Source organism: Eleginops maclovinus, chromosome 13, assembly GCF_036324505.1.
Source record: "Eleginops maclovinus isolate JMC-PN-2008 ecotype Puerto Natales chromosome 13, JC_Emac_rtc_rv5, whole genome shotgun sequence".
Taxonomy (NCBI): domain Eukaryota; kingdom Metazoa; phylum Chordata; class Actinopteri; order Perciformes; family Eleginopidae; genus Eleginops; species Eleginops maclovinus.
The window spans coordinates 3,542,944-3,562,808 of NC_086361.1; the positions used below are offsets into that span (position 1 = coordinate 3,542,944).

The 19,865-nt window shown below is 38.9% G+C and overlaps 1 protein-coding gene across 1 annotated transcript in view; it reads right to left on the bottom strand.

Moving 5' to 3' along the window:
- Positions 1 to 5,431: 5,431 nt before the first annotated feature.
- Positions 5,432 to 19,865, bottom strand: part of LOC134875061 (zinc fingers and homeoboxes protein 2-like) — a 121,079-nt gene continuing 106,645 nt past the window's right edge. The window contains exon 6 of the mRNA XM_063899458.1: positions 5,432 to 10,533. The gene's annotated coding sequence lies outside the window, so the exon portion shown is untranslated. The remainder of the gene's footprint in view (positions 10,534 to 19,865) is intronic.

The following is a 19,865-nucleotide window of genomic DNA, read 5'->3' on the forward strand; positions in this document are numbered from 1 at the left end:
TATTATTGGGGGGCCGGGGGGTGGGGGGACAAGCTGCTGTGGACAAGCAGAGGTGATGCAACGACTCTGAAGAAAACCAACATCCAATTACAGGCCGAACGGCGGCGGAGAGGCAATTACACAACAACGAGTTACATAATCCTTTCTGAGAATTTCTGTCCATCTCCGGCCGGGATCAGAGTGCGTCTGACATGTGGAGAACAATGGTGCCTGTTGTTCCACCGGCCAATTAAGACACAGACATGTTATGTAACTGTGTTTAGTCCATACAGCAGCAGACGGCTTGTCTTTAGTGCTTTGACCGCTGATGTGCCGACTGATTTAAAGTGGAGCAGCAGGATTTCAGGACTTACTGTACATGCTAACACAGCTGGGGATGTGTCGAACATTTTAAGAAGATACAGAGGCAAAAAGAAGCAGGTTTGGATTCCCCGGGGTTTGACAAGGAAATCTAGTCAGATATTTCTCCTGGGACTCTCACCTAAGAGTTTTTTTTTCTCCCTCTTTAGGTTTTTATTCATGCCGGGAAGCTTATCCGAGCGTGTGCCGTGTTTCTCAACAACTATCTGATTCACATTCACACGGTTACACTCGCTCACACCTGGGAGCTGCAGAGTACAACAGCAGGAAGAGAAGGAGGGTGAGGGGGGGGGGGGGGAGTCTCAGGGCCACATTCCCTAGGCAGCAGGGGGGGCGGGGGGACCTGGAGTCCAGCAGCTGTGGGTTGCAGGTGAAAAGACTCAGTAGAGGGTTGTGGTCTAACTGGAAGGTCTGGATGCGATCTCCAGCCCCTGCGGTCACATTATGTGTCCTCGGACAAGATACTTTACCCCAATATCTCCCTATGGCATGGCCAACAGTGTGTGTGTGTGTGTGTGTGTTAAGGTTAGCTTTCACGAGCAAGTTCATCTTTAAAGCTGCATCTGTGGGAATGTGTGTGAATGCTGACCTGTACATTGTAGCGCTTCAAGGGATTTTTATAAATGTAGACTATTACCATAACACAATAGTGATCGCCTAGTGATATATTTTTGTTCTCCACATTGTTTTCAATTGTCTGAGCTTCCTCTTGCAAACGCGCTTACGGTCTGGCACCTGGTTGCTTAGAAGTAAGCTAAGTAATGTCCAAAACACCAAAATGTTTTAATATAATCTGGAAAAGGAGTGTAAACTGCCACAACGACCTTACAATGGTTTATAAAAGAAGATTGAGAGGGATTATTTCTTTATGAGTGCATACATTGATATCTTTTAGGAAATCGGGCTTTGTGTGTTAAGAAGAAGGAACCCTTAATGGTCCCACAGAGGGGAAATGTTACATTCATTTGACCCCTCCTACTGTTAGGAGCAGTGGGCTGCCATATGTACAGTGCCCGGGGAGCAGTGTAGGGAACGGGGCCTTGCTTAGGGACACCACGGTAGCACTTGATCTTCCGGGACTTAAACTGGTGACCTTCCAGTTCCCAGGCCCTATGGACTTTACCACCAACGCCCTTAAATACTCATCACATCAACTCAGTATGAATTGATCCTCATAATCAAAGATTTCAAAGCCAATGGTTACTCAGGTTTTCCCCTCCCCTCTGAAACAGAACATATCATTTTGTGTCTTTCTCAACTACTTTTTTAAATTGCCTTCACCATCAAAATGTCAAAAGCAAATGAAAACAGATATTAGTAAACATACAGTACTTAAGCTGAATGCAAAAGTGCTAGGGAAAAAAGCTTATCTTCTCATTTATAAAAGATATGATATGTAATAAAAACAACCCTCTTTACATGAGGCGATACAGATTCTATCAAGGCTTGAATTTCAAGCTGTATTTACTGCTGGGAAGCAGAAAGAATCTGTGTTTCAAGTAGAGAACTCGTATTTACCTGATTTCCCACAGGGCTTAAACATACACACACAAATATTCGGCAGAAATGTTCATCTTTTCCAGGTCGATTTATCCGCCGAGACACGAGCAGAAAGCCCCAACTCCCGCCATGAATATTTAGACGCACGCACGCGAACACACACACACACACACACACACACACACACACACACACACACACACACACACACACACACACACACACACACTGCTCTCAGGGAACGACAGCTTTCTATCCACCCTGTGCTGCTATCATCCCGAAATGTGATTCCTCACCTTTATTCTGATTCATTTTTAATTTTTTTCTTACAGCCCCCTTCATTCTCATTGTGATTCCAAAGGCAGAGCTTATCTTAAATTAACATCAGCGCCGTGATATCCTTTGAGAGTACCGACCAGATATTACGGCGTGCCTGGAATGAGCGGGCTGGAAGTGCTTAACAGGCTGGAAACGCCTCCCTCATCTTTCACTGTTGCATCAGGCATCAACAGTTTCAAGGCCGCTTGGTTTCAAACCTCTTTTTCTTCCTCTCATCTCCATCACCACCCTTCATTTTCGTGACTGAAGTGGTGTTTATCAGGAGGAATCTTTGAAGCTGGAGTGTTCATCTCACGTCCCCAAATCTGTTTGGTTTTCTGTACTTTTCGGTTCGGTTCACGCAAGTAGCCTCGAGTTCAGTGCTTGGACTCCTCATCTAATGTTGTCATTTATAAAAGATTATTACACCACTTAATGAATACTCAATTCTTATTGGTCAATTGAGAACATGTGACACGTTGTTAATCCAGTAGTACAGACTGCTGTCAAGGACTATAATGACCGTTGCTAAGGACGATCAAGAAAGAGAAAAGAAAAGATGTTAAAGACGAAGAGCTGGAGGTCAGATAAATCGCCAGAAGAAGACAGGCAGGAAGTAAACACAGGAACAGGAACAGAAACATGGTATGGGCTCTGGCAGTAATTAAAGACTGGTCAAAGACTGAGAAAATGTGAACAGACTTGGACAGTTACAGAAAATCTCGATCAGTGCCGCCGTAAAGTTGTAGTTGCAGTTCCAGCCGTTGCTGCGCCATGGAACAGATTTTTTTCTTAGCGTAAGAAATACGATCATTTTCAAGTCAATAAAGTAATTTCAATTAATATTGCGAGTCTAGTCGTTAGTTTGGTTAGTATCTGGCCTTGTAATAAGCAGGATTATGTACAGCGAGGCGGTCATTACGGGCAAAAGAAAACCCGACAGGCTGATCAAGATCCCTGCGCCGCATAATGACTGCATCGCTGCAAATGATCCCTTACTTAGTGACTCCTTGTACACCTACAGTATATAGGCAACATCAAAATGCACTGTGCAAATATTCAGAAGGTCTTTTGACACAGGTCCAAACAAATTTTGCGTTTTTGTTACTTTTACACAGCTAGTTTCTTTATGTGATCAAGTTGATTTAGGTACCATCCATCCATCCATCAATCCTTGACTTGCGATTATTTGAGATATGATGTATGATATATTACATTACATTACATGGCACACCTCTCCTCTGCTCCCTTCACTGGCTGCCACTGGTTGCCAGAATCCACTTCAAGACCCTGGTACTGGCCTACCGAGGTGTGAGGGGATCAGCCCCTTCCTACATCCAGGCCTTGGTTAAACCAGACACTCCAGCACATGTACTTTGCTCACCGTCAGCCAATCGGCTTGCTACTCCATCTCTGCAAGTGGGACCGGGTACACCTAAAAAACAAGCCTGTCTGCTATCCTGGCTCCCCAATGACACAACTACAACAAATCACCTCTGGCTGGCAGAGAATTCACTGGTCCATAGTTTCTTTTTTGTGGACTTCACACTGTACATTTTACATGTATATTTAATGTATTATTCCATTCCTTACATACTTAATGTAAATAATATCCTGCTTTATATTGTGTTGACTGAAAATTGGCCCTTCAATAGTGTTCTATTTGTCAGCTTATAGATTTGTTTATTTTCCCGGTCATCTGTATATTTTCTACTGTCTAAAGCCGTCTATCTTTTGAGATGTTTCTATTTTAGAATTGTTTATTTGGACTTTTAATTTCTAGCAATGTGCAATGCGTTGTTTTTTTTATACTGCAATGAAAAAATCTCCCAATTTGGGAACAATAAAGTACATCTTATTTTATCAACAGCCTCATGTGAGCTGGATCAAACCAAACTTGGTGGTGAAGTTGTATGTCAGTCACTTTTGGTGTCCTCTTTTCCCCATGTGATTCTACCGCTCAGCTTGTTGCGTTGTTTTTCTGACGATAGTCTGGCAGAAGTTCTTGTTCCTCTTGTTGTGAAATTCCCCCAAAAAGTATTAAACAAGGCATGGAGCGAACCATGTTTCTTAATTTTTGAGGTGAAGTAGATGAGAAGATCAATATAATTCTTGTGCTTGTCTGTTCAAATCCAACTGAAATTAAAGCTTTTGTCGACTGCAGCCACATCTCTGTAAATCACTTGATCTGAACTCTACTTCGAGAGGAAATCAGAAACCAAAAGGGACAGGAGCATATCTTTTTTGTGTCAAAATGGAGCACCCTAGTTTTTTTTCATCTCATCTTTGTTTTCAATACAGCCAAAATAATTGTGCATAAAGTAAAGTACATTAAAAGCAAATGTAGCTCATGTATAAATGATTCTGCATTTTATCAATCATTTACATTTAAATTCATACAGAGAATATTTAGGCTGGGAAAACTTTTCACCAACGCGAGCCAGAAGACGTTCATTCAAAAGAAAACGTATGGTCCGTAACAAGCCTTGAGACCCTGCGTATGTGTAGATTCAAAAGGAAAAGAAGGCATAGTTTTGAAGAGGAAAAGTTGTTTTCTCTCTGATTATGTTCTCACTTGTACAGTTTACATGTGTTTGAGCAACACAACTACTTGGTTAGCATTACTCTTTCACACCCTCCTCCCTATGTCAACTTTTTGCAGATTTTGATCAATTATGTTTGATTGTACCTTTAAAACAAACAAAATCAAGGGGAAAATTGGTATTGAGGTAACATCCACTGACTGTAAACAGCATTGGCTTCCCTGCTAAAGTTTCGTCCTTATCTAACTTTACTAAATGAATAAACTTCTAGTTGTGCACCTGCTCTGCTGCAGCTGCTCTGCATCCTTCAGAGATATTGGAACAATTTTCTGATTGTCAGAATTGCTGATTATGTTGACTAGTTGATTAAATGGCTCAGATACCAGTTAGGCATAAAGTGGCAATTACATTTGGAAAGTTAGATAGGAGTTAGTTTCAAACATTTGTTCCAATAATGCTGAGATAAAATTCCCTGAAGACAGACGCCAAACTCATCTGATCAGAATTCAGAAGTAACAGGAAGTTTTTAATAATGCAGTCTGAGGATATCATAAGAGAACGTTTGTCAAAAAGACAAGAAAACATTAGTTATTGGTGTTAAATGGTGTGCTACAATGGTGCAATGTTTGTTTAATACTGGTAAAGTATGGTCATTTGTAATACGTGAATAATGTAATGGGTAAATTAGACACACAGAAAAGAACAAGATGAAGAGGTGTATCCTTTGAAAAAGGCTGTGTTTTATTGAAATACAGCAGACATCAACAGGTTGTTTTGCTGACCTGGGCAACAGAAACAGAGCTTGAATACTTTTCAAATCCACATAAAAACAAATAATGATGGCTATTTTTGTCATTAGAAGTTAAAAAACAACAAAGACGCTCAAGACCTGTTGCCCAAACTGAGGAGAAGAAGTCTCCTTTTTTACCACAACGAATCAAGCTGGTGCTCTACCTTAGGTTCTGACTTAGAGTTTTGAAAATGCTGGTATATGAATTTAGAAAATCAAATGCACCTTGAGTTTGAAGGGAGGATTTGAAACAGTGTTCAGGCCAGTTTTTGTGCCCAAGGCTGGTTGTTTGATAGTAGCAGTAGTAGAAGAAGCAGAACCTCAGTTATGATACAGGGCTGGCCTTAACTCCCCTTAAAAAGACATTTAGTGCAGCTGGTTTCCTCAAAAAAAAGAAGTCAGAAACGTTCCCCCTGATCCCCCGCAAGATGGCCAAAAGGTTTATTTTTGTCTAGAATGTCCATGATTGACATTGCCTCAGTGATCCACAATATTTTTTAAATGACTCCATATCACGTCAAACAGAATTCGTACCTACAGTATGTGGATTTGCATTCTCAAAAAAGTTGGGTTTAGCCCAAACACTTTTGTAGTTTAGTTTCACAGACTTATCTACATTACTGAAAGTATTTTGTAATAGTAATGTTTTATAGACTCAAGCTTTAAAAAACTATTTTCAGGCTTCTTAATTGACAGCTACAAAGAAACGCCGGAATAAGACTCCTGTACTTAATGATTTAGGATGGATCAGAACTAACGCATATATGTAGTTACAGTTGAGAAAAACTCAAGCACGTTAGGGATTAAGATCTTGTGGAGTATGCATTAACCTGATTTTTCTTTGAGTTAAAAACAGACTAAACAGCAAGAAACTCTATAGACCAATCAACATTGGAGTTTTAGGTTAAAATCCACATTAAATCAAATAAGGGTTTAGGGTTCCAGAAAAGTTGGGTCTCACTGTCATCATCCAGTTATGAAAACAAATCAGGATTCTGAAGTCTATTTTTCGGAAACCAGGCAGATAAAACACATGAACTTCAAGGTGAGCAATTATTAAATAAAGAGAGGAGGACTTGAGCACACTAGACTGTTTTGTTTCCAAAATGGAGCTTAAAGCAGCAACACCTATGCAAGGAGAGTGTAAACACAGAATAATTCTGAGTTTTATTTCTGAAAAAGCTAATCCAAAAACTATGACAAGATATTTTCTGCCTCAAACCGTCGTCATGAAAGAGACACAGCAAGTTCGTCTGCCTGACTTTAAAGAAATGTGTAGCTAGTAGCTTTGCTAACTGCCAAAAATAGTTACCTTGGTTGCTAAAATCCTAGCTAACTAGAGATGTACAGAGTTCTCAAGAGAGTTAGCTTGTTTGCTAACATGCAAGCTAACAGGAACGTACACAGTGTTCAAGAGGGCTAGCTTGGATATAACAGGCTAAAACAGAGAAAATGGTTAAAATAAGCTAGCTAACCAGGAACATATACAGTTATCAAGAGAGTTAGCTTGGTTGCTAAAATGACAGTTAGTTCAAACATTTAATGCGTTTTGACTCCTGTCTCACAATTAGCATCAACATTTTTGTATACTACTTCAGGAAGATCAAAACAGTTTGCTATAAGTTGCTAGTGTGCTCGGCTCTTTCCTCTTCCAACATTCAGACAGTAAACCCACAGTGTTTAGCGAACTGCTCAAAGCAAATACATTCAATCATTCATCAGAAAAATATGCAATAAAACTATACACTTGCAAAAATAAAAGTCTCTTGGAATCTTTCTAAGGCTGTGCGTCCACCAAGAGCCACTCTTTGCAGCGCTGCTTTCTTTTTAGGGTTTTTACAGAAGGACGTGCAGCTGAGAGCTTCAGTGCTAACAGTTAAAACAACTATGAAGACTTTAAGCTTAGAAACAACAATTCAAAGCAGCAGTACAGAAATCCCCCCCAAGTGGACGGAGTTGAGACCCCCCCCCCCCAATTATATTGAGTTTTTGTTGAGGCCAGCCCTGGTTTGCATTTGTGAATACAGTATTTCAGATATATGTAGTCTTATCATCTTAAATCTGACCAGGACACTACAGCGGCAGAAGCAATACATAAAGAAGCTCATATTTTGTTTTAACTATTTTTCTTTTCTGTCGGAATGGAACTAGTTTTAACTAAGCCTACCAAGCCAACATTTAGTTATGTATTGAATAAAAGGCTATTTATCTTTTTTTTCTTTATTTTGTGTTTATTACAGGTGTGTAGATGGTGTGCACGATGACAAAGAGAGATAGAAAGAGAGAACAATCAACGATGAAGGAAACGAAGAGATAGAAAAAGAAAGACTGACGAGTAGAAGTGAAGGAGATAGAGAAAGGGAGAAAAAGAGCAGTATGATTCAGGCAGCATGATTTTTCACTGTCTAGATTGTGTGATCGTTACCGTTGAATCCTTCTGAGCTTTGCCACCATTTTGAAAGTTTCTTTATTCTTTTTTTTGTTATGTTTTCATGTTGTTTTGTTGCTTATCGGTTTTAAACAAAGACCCACGACAGTCACTTGGTCATACAAGCATGTTCGTTGGAACAAGAAGTGCAGATTGGCTTAAGTTTTCTTATTTTTTTCTTGTGTATTTCTTTTTTCTTCAAAAAAGGGTTCCAGACAGAGTGGCTACAATAATAATAATAATAATAATAATAATAATAATAATAATAATAATATAATAGCACTTGACTTCACTTCTGCACAGTAAAAAAAAAGAGAAAAAGGTCCAAAGGTGCTTTTTTGTGTGTTTTGTTTTTTAAATCTGATTTGATGTGAAGCGAAGTCCCCCCTCTTCCTCCTCCCTTCTCCTCCTTCTCCCACCTCCTCTCAGCGGGGAAGTGGCGGGCGGAAGTCCAGTGCCGGTGAGATGAAGGAGAAGTGACTGAAGTATTGCCAACTGGTCCGTCTTTTTCTTTTTTTTCTGTAGTGGTTCCACTGTGGTTCAGTACAAAAAGAGAGAGACGGAGAAAGAAAAAAAAAAAAACGTTGCACACACACACACACACACACACACACACACACACACACACACACACACACACACACGCACACACACACACACACACACACACACACCACTAATGGCACCGTTTTTTTCCATCAACAGATAAAAGTAAAGAAGAAACTGAGAGAGAGGGGTTTAAAAAGGCAACACAAAAAGGAGGGTTTCGGGGGGACCATTTGCTCCCGTTTTACAAAATGTAACAAAATGTTTCCGCAAAACTTTACAAATCTGTAGCAATACAGGAAAAAAATTGAAACAAACAAACATATATATCCTATATACAAGAAGAAGAACCCTTTTTTTCAAAAGTGTAGTGAGAATGCAGCAGATCCCAGCTTTGGCACTCGGCGTTTTTGTTTGTTTGTCTGTTTTTTTAATCCGCCCTGTCTGTCAGTCGGCGTACAGTCAGACGGCTGCTGCAGGCACACATTCAGTGCTCCGGTTCACCCTCCTCCTCGCCTCTCCACGGCAACACAGGTCACGTACAACATCACCTCGGCCTCAAACATTCGACCAGTCCAAGAGTTCACAACCTGCTAATGCCCCCACTCCTCCCTCAGAGTGACTTAAAGGAGAAGTTCTGTTTTTTTTTTCAGGAACTTACATGGAAGGGCTGACGTTGAAACAGTTTTTTTCTTAAAGGCAAAGTTCAGAATGTTCAGACACTCAGATCATTGAGATGTTAATAAAGCCAAACCAAACTTTTAAAAAGATACACGTCTTTGAAAGTTGTTTAAACTTCGCACATAAAGGGAATGTTGGATTTTAAAGAGAAGGTTTGGGATGTTAAGCAGACAATGTTCTTTATCAATAACTAATCCTCCTCTTTAAGGGAACGTGTTGGATTTGATTTTATTCTTTTAAAATGTCTGATCCTTAACGAAGGCGTTTTTTATGAAGAGAAGGTTTTAACTGGTCACCATCATCACTGAAGTCAACAAAGACCGTTTTCTCTTTTCCACTTATTAAAGATTCCTCTTGAAATGTTCTTATAGCACAAAAATAACTTTTTTAAAAAGAATCTGCTGATGAAGATCATGTGATGGTCCTGAAAGCTCAGCAAAACGTTTGTTGATAGGATTGTTTTCTCAAAGTGAATTAACTTTTATACCATGCATTATTTCCTGATTGTCTCCACAGATTATCTTTCTTTCATGATTTACAAGGAAGAGCATTTGGTGGAATAAAAAAAACAAATATCTGATTCTGTTGCAACTTCGATCTTCCTTAACTTTTCATCACAAGTCTGATTATGTCATGAGTGAAATGCTAAATCATTGTAATGATGGGTCAATATTAGAGCACAGTGTACTAGTTATGTTATAAAACTGGTGTCATTTTACCTTCAGTTTGCAGCCTTCTTCATAAACTGCCACTGTGATTGGCTCGTAGGACTTAGTAAAGACACAACTAATCCAGATCTTAAAGAGAATTTAGGGATTTTAAAAACTAATTCCACCTGTTGTTGGATATCAGTTCCCCACATCTGAGTGATCTCTCTGATGTTGAGTGTTGAACCTTGTTTCTTCATTTTCTAGATGAAAATTAGCTCCTGTAATATTATTGAAATACTTTAAATCCTGTTAGCAATGAATAGAAAGGAATTTGAATTTCACCGTAATGGTTGGCAGATTCAATTATCTTCACAGATCGTAACCCGGAATGTCTCCTTGTGCTCTTATGATTTCAATTTGAGAGTATGTTTACACCTTGCTAAGATAAAATGTGCCAAAGCAAAGCCCCCTTCTTTCTCAGGCTTTTGTAGCATGGACGTCAGGTCTGTGATGGTCACACTGCTGAGGAGATTATGGGATGGATGTTGTGCGTGATCTGGGATGTGACAATCAAGAGATAAAAATTGTAAAAAAAAATTTAAAAAAAGATCTTATGATTAAAAAAAAAACTTCTTTCCGTTGCTTCATTCTCAGTCCACCTCGTTTTCTTATGATTCCAGCAGCAGCGGCGGCGATGGCGGTAAATCCTACCCGCACCTGTAATGGACACAAGAGAGCAGAAGGGAGGGGGAAATGTCAGTTTAACAAAAACTCAGACCTTTCCCACGATAAAAAAAAGGGGAAATGTATAAAAAAACAAAAGTGAGGGGATTAAAAAGCAATTGTTGTGCCAGGAACAGAGATCCGGGTGCTGCTGGGAACTGGGACACGTTGTGAAATCACAATTTTTTTCATCAATGCTCTAATCCATGTAAGAGGGAAAGTGTTTTAAAGTTGTGTTTTGTGTGGGAGTGATTAAGCGAGGCAGTCGCTGTGATTACAGAAACAGGACAATGGATGGTAACACACACACAGATGGATTCCTATTGTTATTTCGAATAGTGAGCCCTATCTACATGAACTGCAGAGAGAGCCATGTTCCTAATTTCCCCTACATACACAAATAACAGTATATTATATTCTGAAGTGTTTCTATTTAATTCACTGCAACTCTTCTTCAACAGTCAGGTTTCGGAGGCCTACTGGGTACTTCACACATCTTTAATCGCCACTTTGTTCGTGGTGTTTCACCGCCGCAGCTCCCCTCGGCTTCACAGAGCTTTAAGGGCCGTCAAAACCAACAACAATAACTATAACAATAAATATAAGTACAACGATGTAAGCATACAGACAGCTGAAGAGAAACATTGTGTAAACAGCAGGGCCGAGCACACGCAGCACGCTCCAGCTGTGCCGGGGCTCCAAAATGGAGATTGATGACCTGCTACTTCTGAATGCTGCGCAGAGGAAGAAATGATGGTACGGGTATGAATAATAGGAAGTAGGAAACTGTGGAAAGTAAGCCAGAAAAAAAACATAGCATGATGCTGCTGATTCTGAAGCACACGTTTCTCTGATAAAAAGTTGCCTTTTACTATTTATCGACATTTACACTAGGGACACCTTTTGATTGGCTGTCATTAATAATAATATTAATAATAAACTTGATATATAAAGCACTTTTCAGGCAAGATGCAGCCCAGAGTAAGACAAGATACAAATGAAAGAGTGAGGAACATAATTAAAAACAAGTTATAAATACACAGAAAGAGTTATATCAGAGAGCAATAAAACTATAACACAACTAAAATTACCCCACATTAAAAAATAGTTATTTGATTTACTTGAAAAAACTCCAAAGTTTGCTGTTCTAAGATCCAATGTGAGATCCATTTCTTGTGTAATCCTTTCGGTACATCTAAAAGAAAGGCATTGGACGAGCGTCCTTGTAGGGTTATAAAATGAAAGGCAGTCACTGATATATGTCCGGGCAAGGTTATGTAAAGCCTTGTAAATCATTAAAAGCATTTAAAATCAATTCTGAAAGACACCGGTAACCAGTGCAGTGATGCCAGCACAGGGGAAAGGGGAAATCAATTATTTTGTGTTTGTTAAATTCCTGGCCGCAGCATTCTGAATTAATTGCAATTTCTTTAAAGATTTTTAGGGAGACCAGTAAACAAAATAATTGCAGTAGTCCCATTAGTAGACTACACCAGTAATACAAGCAAGTAAAACCATTTGAGCAGCATTCTGAGTTAAAAATGGTCTGATCCTGGAAGGTTTTTGCAACCTTGTTAAAATAGATTGAAAAAATGTAAGATCACAGTGTAAAATGACAGCTAGGTCTGTAAGCTGTGTTTTAATATGTACTTGGACATGCTAAAAAACACAGACTATTTTGAAACTAATAGTAGAATTTCTTTTTTTTGCTGAGTCTTTCTTTTAAGTTATCATTCATCCAATTGTTTACATCATTGAGACAGGTAAAAAGGTTATTTACAGTACCCGGGTTTTCAGGTGAAACGGAAATATACATTGAGTGTGATCGATGTAACTGTTTTTATACAAACCATTGTAATGGTTTATTATATTGCCCAGAGGGAGCGTGTATAATGAAAAAAGAATAGGGCCCAGAATGCTTCCTTGAGGAACGCCGTATTCAATATTAGAGGTTTGTGACACAAAGTCTCTCAAACTTTTCTTTCAGACACGTATGACTGAAACCATCAGAGGACTGTCCCAAGGATACCCACCCATTTCTCAGGACAGTTCATTAAAAAACTGTGATTGATTGTGTCAAATGCTGCACTCAAATCTCACAGAGAGATGACAGCTACATTGTTAGAATTGGTTTTAATTCTTAGGTCATTCACTGCCTTTAATAAAGCTATTTAAGTGCTTTGGTGTGTTCGATTGCCAGACTGAAATTCATCTAAAATGTTATTGGTGTTAAGATGATAGTAGTAGGATGAGAGTATTTGGTTGAAAAGTTTGATCAAATCACTGTGAAAATGATTTGGACAACGTTGCTCTCCACTTTGTTCCTCGCTATAGTTTTTGCTGAGGATTCCTCCATCAACTTGGGTTGGATAAAGTCAGCATTCACTAATTCACATATATTTATACAAGGTGCCATTGGGAAACTAAAATGTACAAATCCCTGGTAATATGGAGTAATCCTGGGTTAAGAATCCGGCCCAACGTCATTAACATGTTGACTATTTATAGTCTTAGGTCTATCAGCCCACTTTTTGAATGCAGACCACAGATTGCATAAAGCAAGTGAAAGCCTTTGAAGTGAGTTAACATGCGACTGTTTGTCCAAAATGCAAGCAACATGGAGAGATGTAAGGGGTAATCAGTCAGCCTTTGTCGTCGCTAGTTCTTTGACGTCTGATTGGTGTATCTGGTCTTTACCGATACAAGTTAGTATATTTCCTCCTCGTTATTTGTTTTTTTGTGGAATGAACTCTTGATAATTTAAAATCCACACTTTCTACCACAGAAGGAGACCACGTACCTAAGTTAATGTGTGCAGAAATCTTCATCACTGAAGAATGATCTTTAACTTCATTTGGAGTGACATTCGAAATGTAACCCATCTCCAGAAAAGAAAGCTGTTTTTCTTCAAGCTTCCTAAAACATTTTAACTCACTGTTAATGTTTTACAATTCAACAGTGATCACTTCATCAACTCCAGTTGAAAGAGAAAAAACGTTTCTGTTCAGCTGAGTGAGCTGTTAACAGCTGTTCATTCAGACACTGTTACACAACAGCTGATGGTGCAATATGGCCGCCAGAAGGTGCGTTTCATTACCTTCACATACTGTACACAGAGAGCAGATTGTACAGGATGATGGAGGTTTTCAGCTACAAAATAGAATAATATGTTTGAAGAACAAATCTAAACTTTTCCAAATTCTGTAGGGATCAAAAAAGAAATGTTTGTATTTTATGTAAAAGTGTCAAGACTTACTTATCCCAAATGATGCACCACCTTTATATGACTCAAGGTCAATTTAACAAACCTATAGCAAAGGCCAACAAAAACACATGTGTAAGATGAGATGTGTAAGGACATACACAACTACAGATGCAACGATCTATCAACTCGAGACCAGATTTGGAAGATATTCACAGAACACAGAGCTGCAACTAATTTATACCGTCAAGGGTAAATTCAAAAATATACACTTTCATCCAAAGCCACTTCATACAGTATATTTCAATACAGTAGACATGTCTACAGGAGCAATAAATATTAGAATTAATGGCTGATGCAGCTCAGAGTAATCGCTGTGAGCAGCGCTTCACTCTCTCTCAGGAGGTGAAGGGCAGGCAGGAGGAGGCTGGGAGAATATAATATTATACACACATTAACATTATTGTAAATAGGTACTGGAACATAAACAGATTTTTGTACAGATAAATAAATGAATAAAGTGTAAAAATGAGTAGTTGACTCTGTAATAGGCCTACATACGCAGTAAGGATTATTATTATTTTCTTATCATGGCAATATGGTTACCTCAGTGTCCTGGAAGTTGCCATTTGGGTAATGGAAAGGTGTCCTAGAGCAACAGTCAGTTCTGGGCTAGGTGCTTAGGGTCACTCAATAACAAAAGGTAACGTTACCAGAAAAAATACAAATACATCACTACATCATTAAATGTTGAGGGTCCTAAAACACCCTAAATGCTTTTATATGTATACATCTTTCTGCTGTTTGAAAATCGATTATTTAGATTTTATGATGTTTGTATCCGCACACAGGTAACTTTTAATGTCTACTGTGCTTTACAATATAATGATGACGATGGGTGGGGTGGGGTGTGTGTGTGTGGGGGGGGCACTGCAGCATTCTGGCAATTAAGCTCTCATCTATAAAGCTACAATTGTTGATAGGTTATTATGGGACGCTGCGGCGCTCTGCTGATTAAATGAAGCCCAGAGCTGCCGTGATTAGTGACACAGGACAATGGATAGCACACACACACACACACACACACACACACACACACACACACACACACACACACACACACACACACACACACACACACACACACACACACACACACACTGCATCTCTTTGCGCAGCAGGAATGTGTTTTGGCTCCATCAATCGTTACAACTCCTTAATGTAATCTGGGAGATGCCTTCACTCTTTATTAGCATCATCTTACTGCTGTGACCTCTGACCCCTCATAATGTGTAGCCCTAGACACAAACAGTGCCTAAAGCTGGGAAGACTACATTTACACGCACAAAATATTCAGTTTTATACCCTTGTTCCCAAAAAGACAAATCTATTTCTAATAAGCTGTTTACATGGCTATACAATTAAATACTCCACTCAGATTCCCTTTTACAAGGACTTGTTTATAACCGCTTACAACCTTCTGTCCTTTGTGATATTGGTACATATCTACAAACTTTTTTATTTAATGATAAAACATTCCAACCCAAAATGTGGGCTTTTTGACAATCCATCTCTACCCCAGCCTTAACAGCTGGTTGGTAAAAACAAACTAAGAAAAATAACTCTCAAATTATAGTATATAACTTCCAGGTCCATCATGTAAAGCTATGGAGCCCAAACAAACATTTTCCCATAGGCTTACATTGGTACGTCTATGAACCAGCGTATCGTTCTATTTGAAGTAAATCAACTTTCAGGTATGAACCTTTATAAAAAAGTCCCTACTATTTAAGGTTTTCCCTTTCCTGTGTTATCAAGGTTTGTGTGCATGTAAATGTTCTGCAAAGGCTAAAATCCCTAAGTTCTCTCCCGTACATGCCTACATTGGACTCCTTTTTTACTTACGTAACATAATGACTTCACTATGTAACACTCACGCCTCTGTTGGCTAGTGCTCCAACACATTGTACGTGACAGGCTAAGGAGCGTGACATCTCTAAGCGGTTGATCAATCAGAACAGAGCCGGCCAGCTAACCAATCAGAGCAGACTGGGCTCTGGTTTCAGACAGAGGGTGAAAAGAGGTGCTGCAGCACAGGCAGTATGAGAACAATAAAAAGCTTTTTGAACATTAAAGCATGGAGACATGTCCCAGGAGAGGTAACAAACACTGACACAAACCTTACATTAAACAAAGACAACAAAATGTCTTTGTTTTGTTAATGTACAACCCTTTTATTTATTATTTGGCCAACATATATCATGACATGATGTATTAAGTTCTTAATATGGTCAAATTCCGATTAATACTGGAATTTTAGTCTGCTTGCAAAGGCATTTATTGTAAAACTAAATATTTGAATCTTTTCAGCTCACATCCTGTTGATTAACTGATCAACATCAAACATTGGGAGGTTTATTCAGCAACCGCATATTCAGTGTTGACAAAAACAGAAAAGACAGCGTTAATTTTGTGCAATTCTATTATGAACAGAAATTAATAAGAGAAAAATAGGACCGCACGACCTGGCAGAAAATCAGCCCGATTTGGAAACTATGAATAGTAAGTAAGAAACACAAGCTTAATGTTTACACCCAGATGCTTAAATTCACAATAATTCATCCATATTTTTTCACACTTGTTCTTTAATGATATATTTGCTCTGCATATGCTCTCTCACCTCTCTCGTTAGTAATTCAGGCCTTTTTTCTAAGAAATTCATTTAAATTCCTAATATTCACAAAAGATATGATTCTCTCTTAACTAGAATTTACCTTGGTCTTCTGCCAAAGCAGCAGTGCATGATTAATGCAGAATGATATCAGGGCGGTGTACATTTTATTATTCGGTTATATTTCTCTTAATGTTTTAATATCTTTTTTTCATAAGGACGTTTTTCAAGTCTCAACTTCCAGATACGAGAGCAGAACATGATAATATATTTAATGGATACGCAGATGTAAACCCTAGTTTGGGATCAAAAGGATCGCCGGTTCAAGTCCCGATTGCAGCAAAAATTGTAGTGTGTTCTGGTAGCTGAGAGGTTTCAGCCTGCTCACAACCTGAGCTCTGCTATTATATTCTTGAGGAAGACACTGAACTCCAAACTAGTCCCTGGTACTGTCTAAACTGGGTAACAGGGTCTCTGCGCCCTCTTACTGTAGGCATGCGTCCTCAAACCAAAATGCAGATTTTCCCCACAAACTTTTCAAGTGATGCCAGAAAACATGTGAAGAGAGTGAATAGTCCACAAATATGAAGATGGTGTCAAATGTCTCGTCAGACGGCAGAGACAGCTTTGTGTTTATGGAGAATAAATAGGGGATGGATGTCCGGAGGGTCTGCCGGTGGACGAGTGGCAGGCAGCAGGCTGACACTGAAACTGAGATTTCTGAATTAGATCCTTTCTTTTACTCCACTTTTTTCTATAGAGGAAGTAAAGAAACCGTAACTCTGGATTTAATTGTTGTTTAAGGTGAAATATATGACTCAGCAGCTTTAAGACAAGAAGGAACTATCATTTTCCGCTTCACTCTAATGCATAATTTTCCCCTGGAAGTGGGCGGGGCAGTAATTTTGGCCGGATGTGACGCTTGCGCCCCCATACCATACAACACAAACGAAAAATGTGTCTCGGTGTACATGGTGCATACATAAACACAGTTAAAGAAGATAAAAAGTAAGAAAAAACAACCCAAAAATATAAATATAGAAAATGTACATGAAATCTGGATATACCAAAAAACTGTGTGAACTATAGCAAAAATACATGGAATAATCAAATCAAATCAAATATTTGCAGTTTTGTTGGATGCGAGTTAGCTTGTGTACAAATGTGCAATATATCTGGAGAGTTGTGCAAAACAGGCTATACTTAAATTAAATAAATAAAACCAGATGTTGTTTGCATAAGTTCTTCCTGATAGCTGTTCTGTGTTTCTCCTTTACCCCACTCGGCTTCCACTAGATGTTAAAATATCACACATTTCTGGCACATGTGCTTAAAATAAAAAGTATTTTGCTATAATAAATGTTTTAATTGGACAACATTTCTTGGTTAGCCTTCCAGAAACACCTTTAACCCTTAAAAATAGCCGAATTTACTCCACATGCGTTGTGTTTAATCTGTAATGTCACCTTTGATACTGATGATGTATGACTGCAGTTCTAGGTGTGTGTGTGTGTGTGTGTGTGTGTGTGTGTGTGTGTGTGTGTGTGTGTGTGTGTGTGTGTGTGTGTGTGTGTGTGTAGGCAGGCGAGTAGAGAGGGCAGATGTGTTGGCCAGTTAAAAATAATAAAGAATGTAATAAACACATGTTGGTTTTTCTTTGTGTGGCAGAGATGTGAGCCTCAAACATCCGAAAGTAAGAAAAAAGGCTTTTTTGTTGAAATACTGGACTGCAATGCAGAGCTGAATGGAGTTTTGTGAAAAGAGTCGTTATCGGAGGTTGAGGCGAGGTTGCCGTGGTGATCAGGTCCAGCGCATGCATACACACACAAACATACATATCAAAAACTGCCTTTCATTTAATCATATCTATAAAATGCCAAGTCCTATTCTCACATTTCCTCTCACCCCTGAAAACAGACAAATAAGAGATGTTTGATTTACTCTCCCTGCGGTACCAGGGGGGAGGGGCTTCACCACATCAGAGCAGCAGCACCGAAATCAAGAGAGGCTGATTGTCACTTCAGTGTCTTAAGATACTGGCATCCAGTGTGACAAACCCCGCCCGTCTGGCACCGGAGGGGCTTAAAACAAACACAACTCGAGTGTGTGGACCAGTAACGCTGAGCACACTGAGGCATCAGAAAGAAAGGAATGAGTATTTGAATTAAGATAAAAAAGAAAAAGGTTACTGGAAACCATTTTCACGGGTTCCCAGGTGACAAATATTGAAACTTGACTCACAGAAGAATACATTCAAAACGAAGGCAGGCTAACGAAGACGAGAAATATATAATACATTTTTATTTTTATTTTCCTTCCACGGGTTACTTTTGAAGGACATAGAGATGTATTAAATATGCATCATACATATGTTAAGTATGTGAATATAATAATAACAATAGTAATATATATATATATATATATATATTATATATCACTTTAAGCAATAAGGCAGTTTGGTCTTGGTCTATGAAACAGGTGATGAAAGGCAATAAATAAGATTGTAAAGTAAAGTTATAAATAATAACTTAAATACTGACCTAAAACACGGAATCTGTTTGGTTTCAAGCAATCAGGTTCAGAAAATATGTTAATGTAAGAAAAAAAAAAGTTTTACCAGGATAATTATTTAATAGGAGCATGTTTGTTCAATGCTTCATTCTGGTTTGAAAAAAACCCAATTTCCCTTTATCGGTTTTCCTTCATATGACACAAAATGACATCACTGATATTGCTCATTCTTATTATTATTTTATTTTTTTAACACAAAACGTTGGTCTTAACACTTTGGTCTTAGGCTATGAAAGAGGTAGAAAAGGCAATAAATAAGATTGTAAAATATGAGGATTATTCATTATTATTAATATTGTTTTATTATATAGCTGAAACAGCTGGGCAGCTGGTCAGTTGCACCAGGATAATTATTCAACGCAAGTGTGTTTGTTAAATACCGTATTCTGGTTGGAGAAAAAGTATTACCATTTTTCAGTTTTTGCCACATACTGATATTTCAGAGTGTTCCAGTGCTGCTGAAGGAGCCGTTTCCTCCCTCAGCAGCTCGATGGATTCCAGCGTTCACCTGCCACGCTCAGTCTCTGTGAGCCAAACTGATTTGGAGAGCAGAGCTCAGCTGCCGACGATAACTGGCATCTGAACTGAGCGTCTGGCAGGGCAGACGAGTGTGTGGCCTCAGTCACAAACTGCCAGAGTTTAGATAGCTGCTCATGTTCATTTATCATCCTGCACAAACTCAAGCAGAGCCACAAAACCACTCACCGCTCTCTCCCTGCTGAATGTCCTGTAACAGGCAGCCTCACAGTCCTCCTGCTAATGTCGCTATCTGGATACAGGTGACAGTTTGAGGTTTTAACATTAAAAAGTCGAATTGTCTCTCTCTTATTCTGTGAGGATGCATTTACAGCAGGCTGACCTTGTGTTTTCAGTCTGATGTGT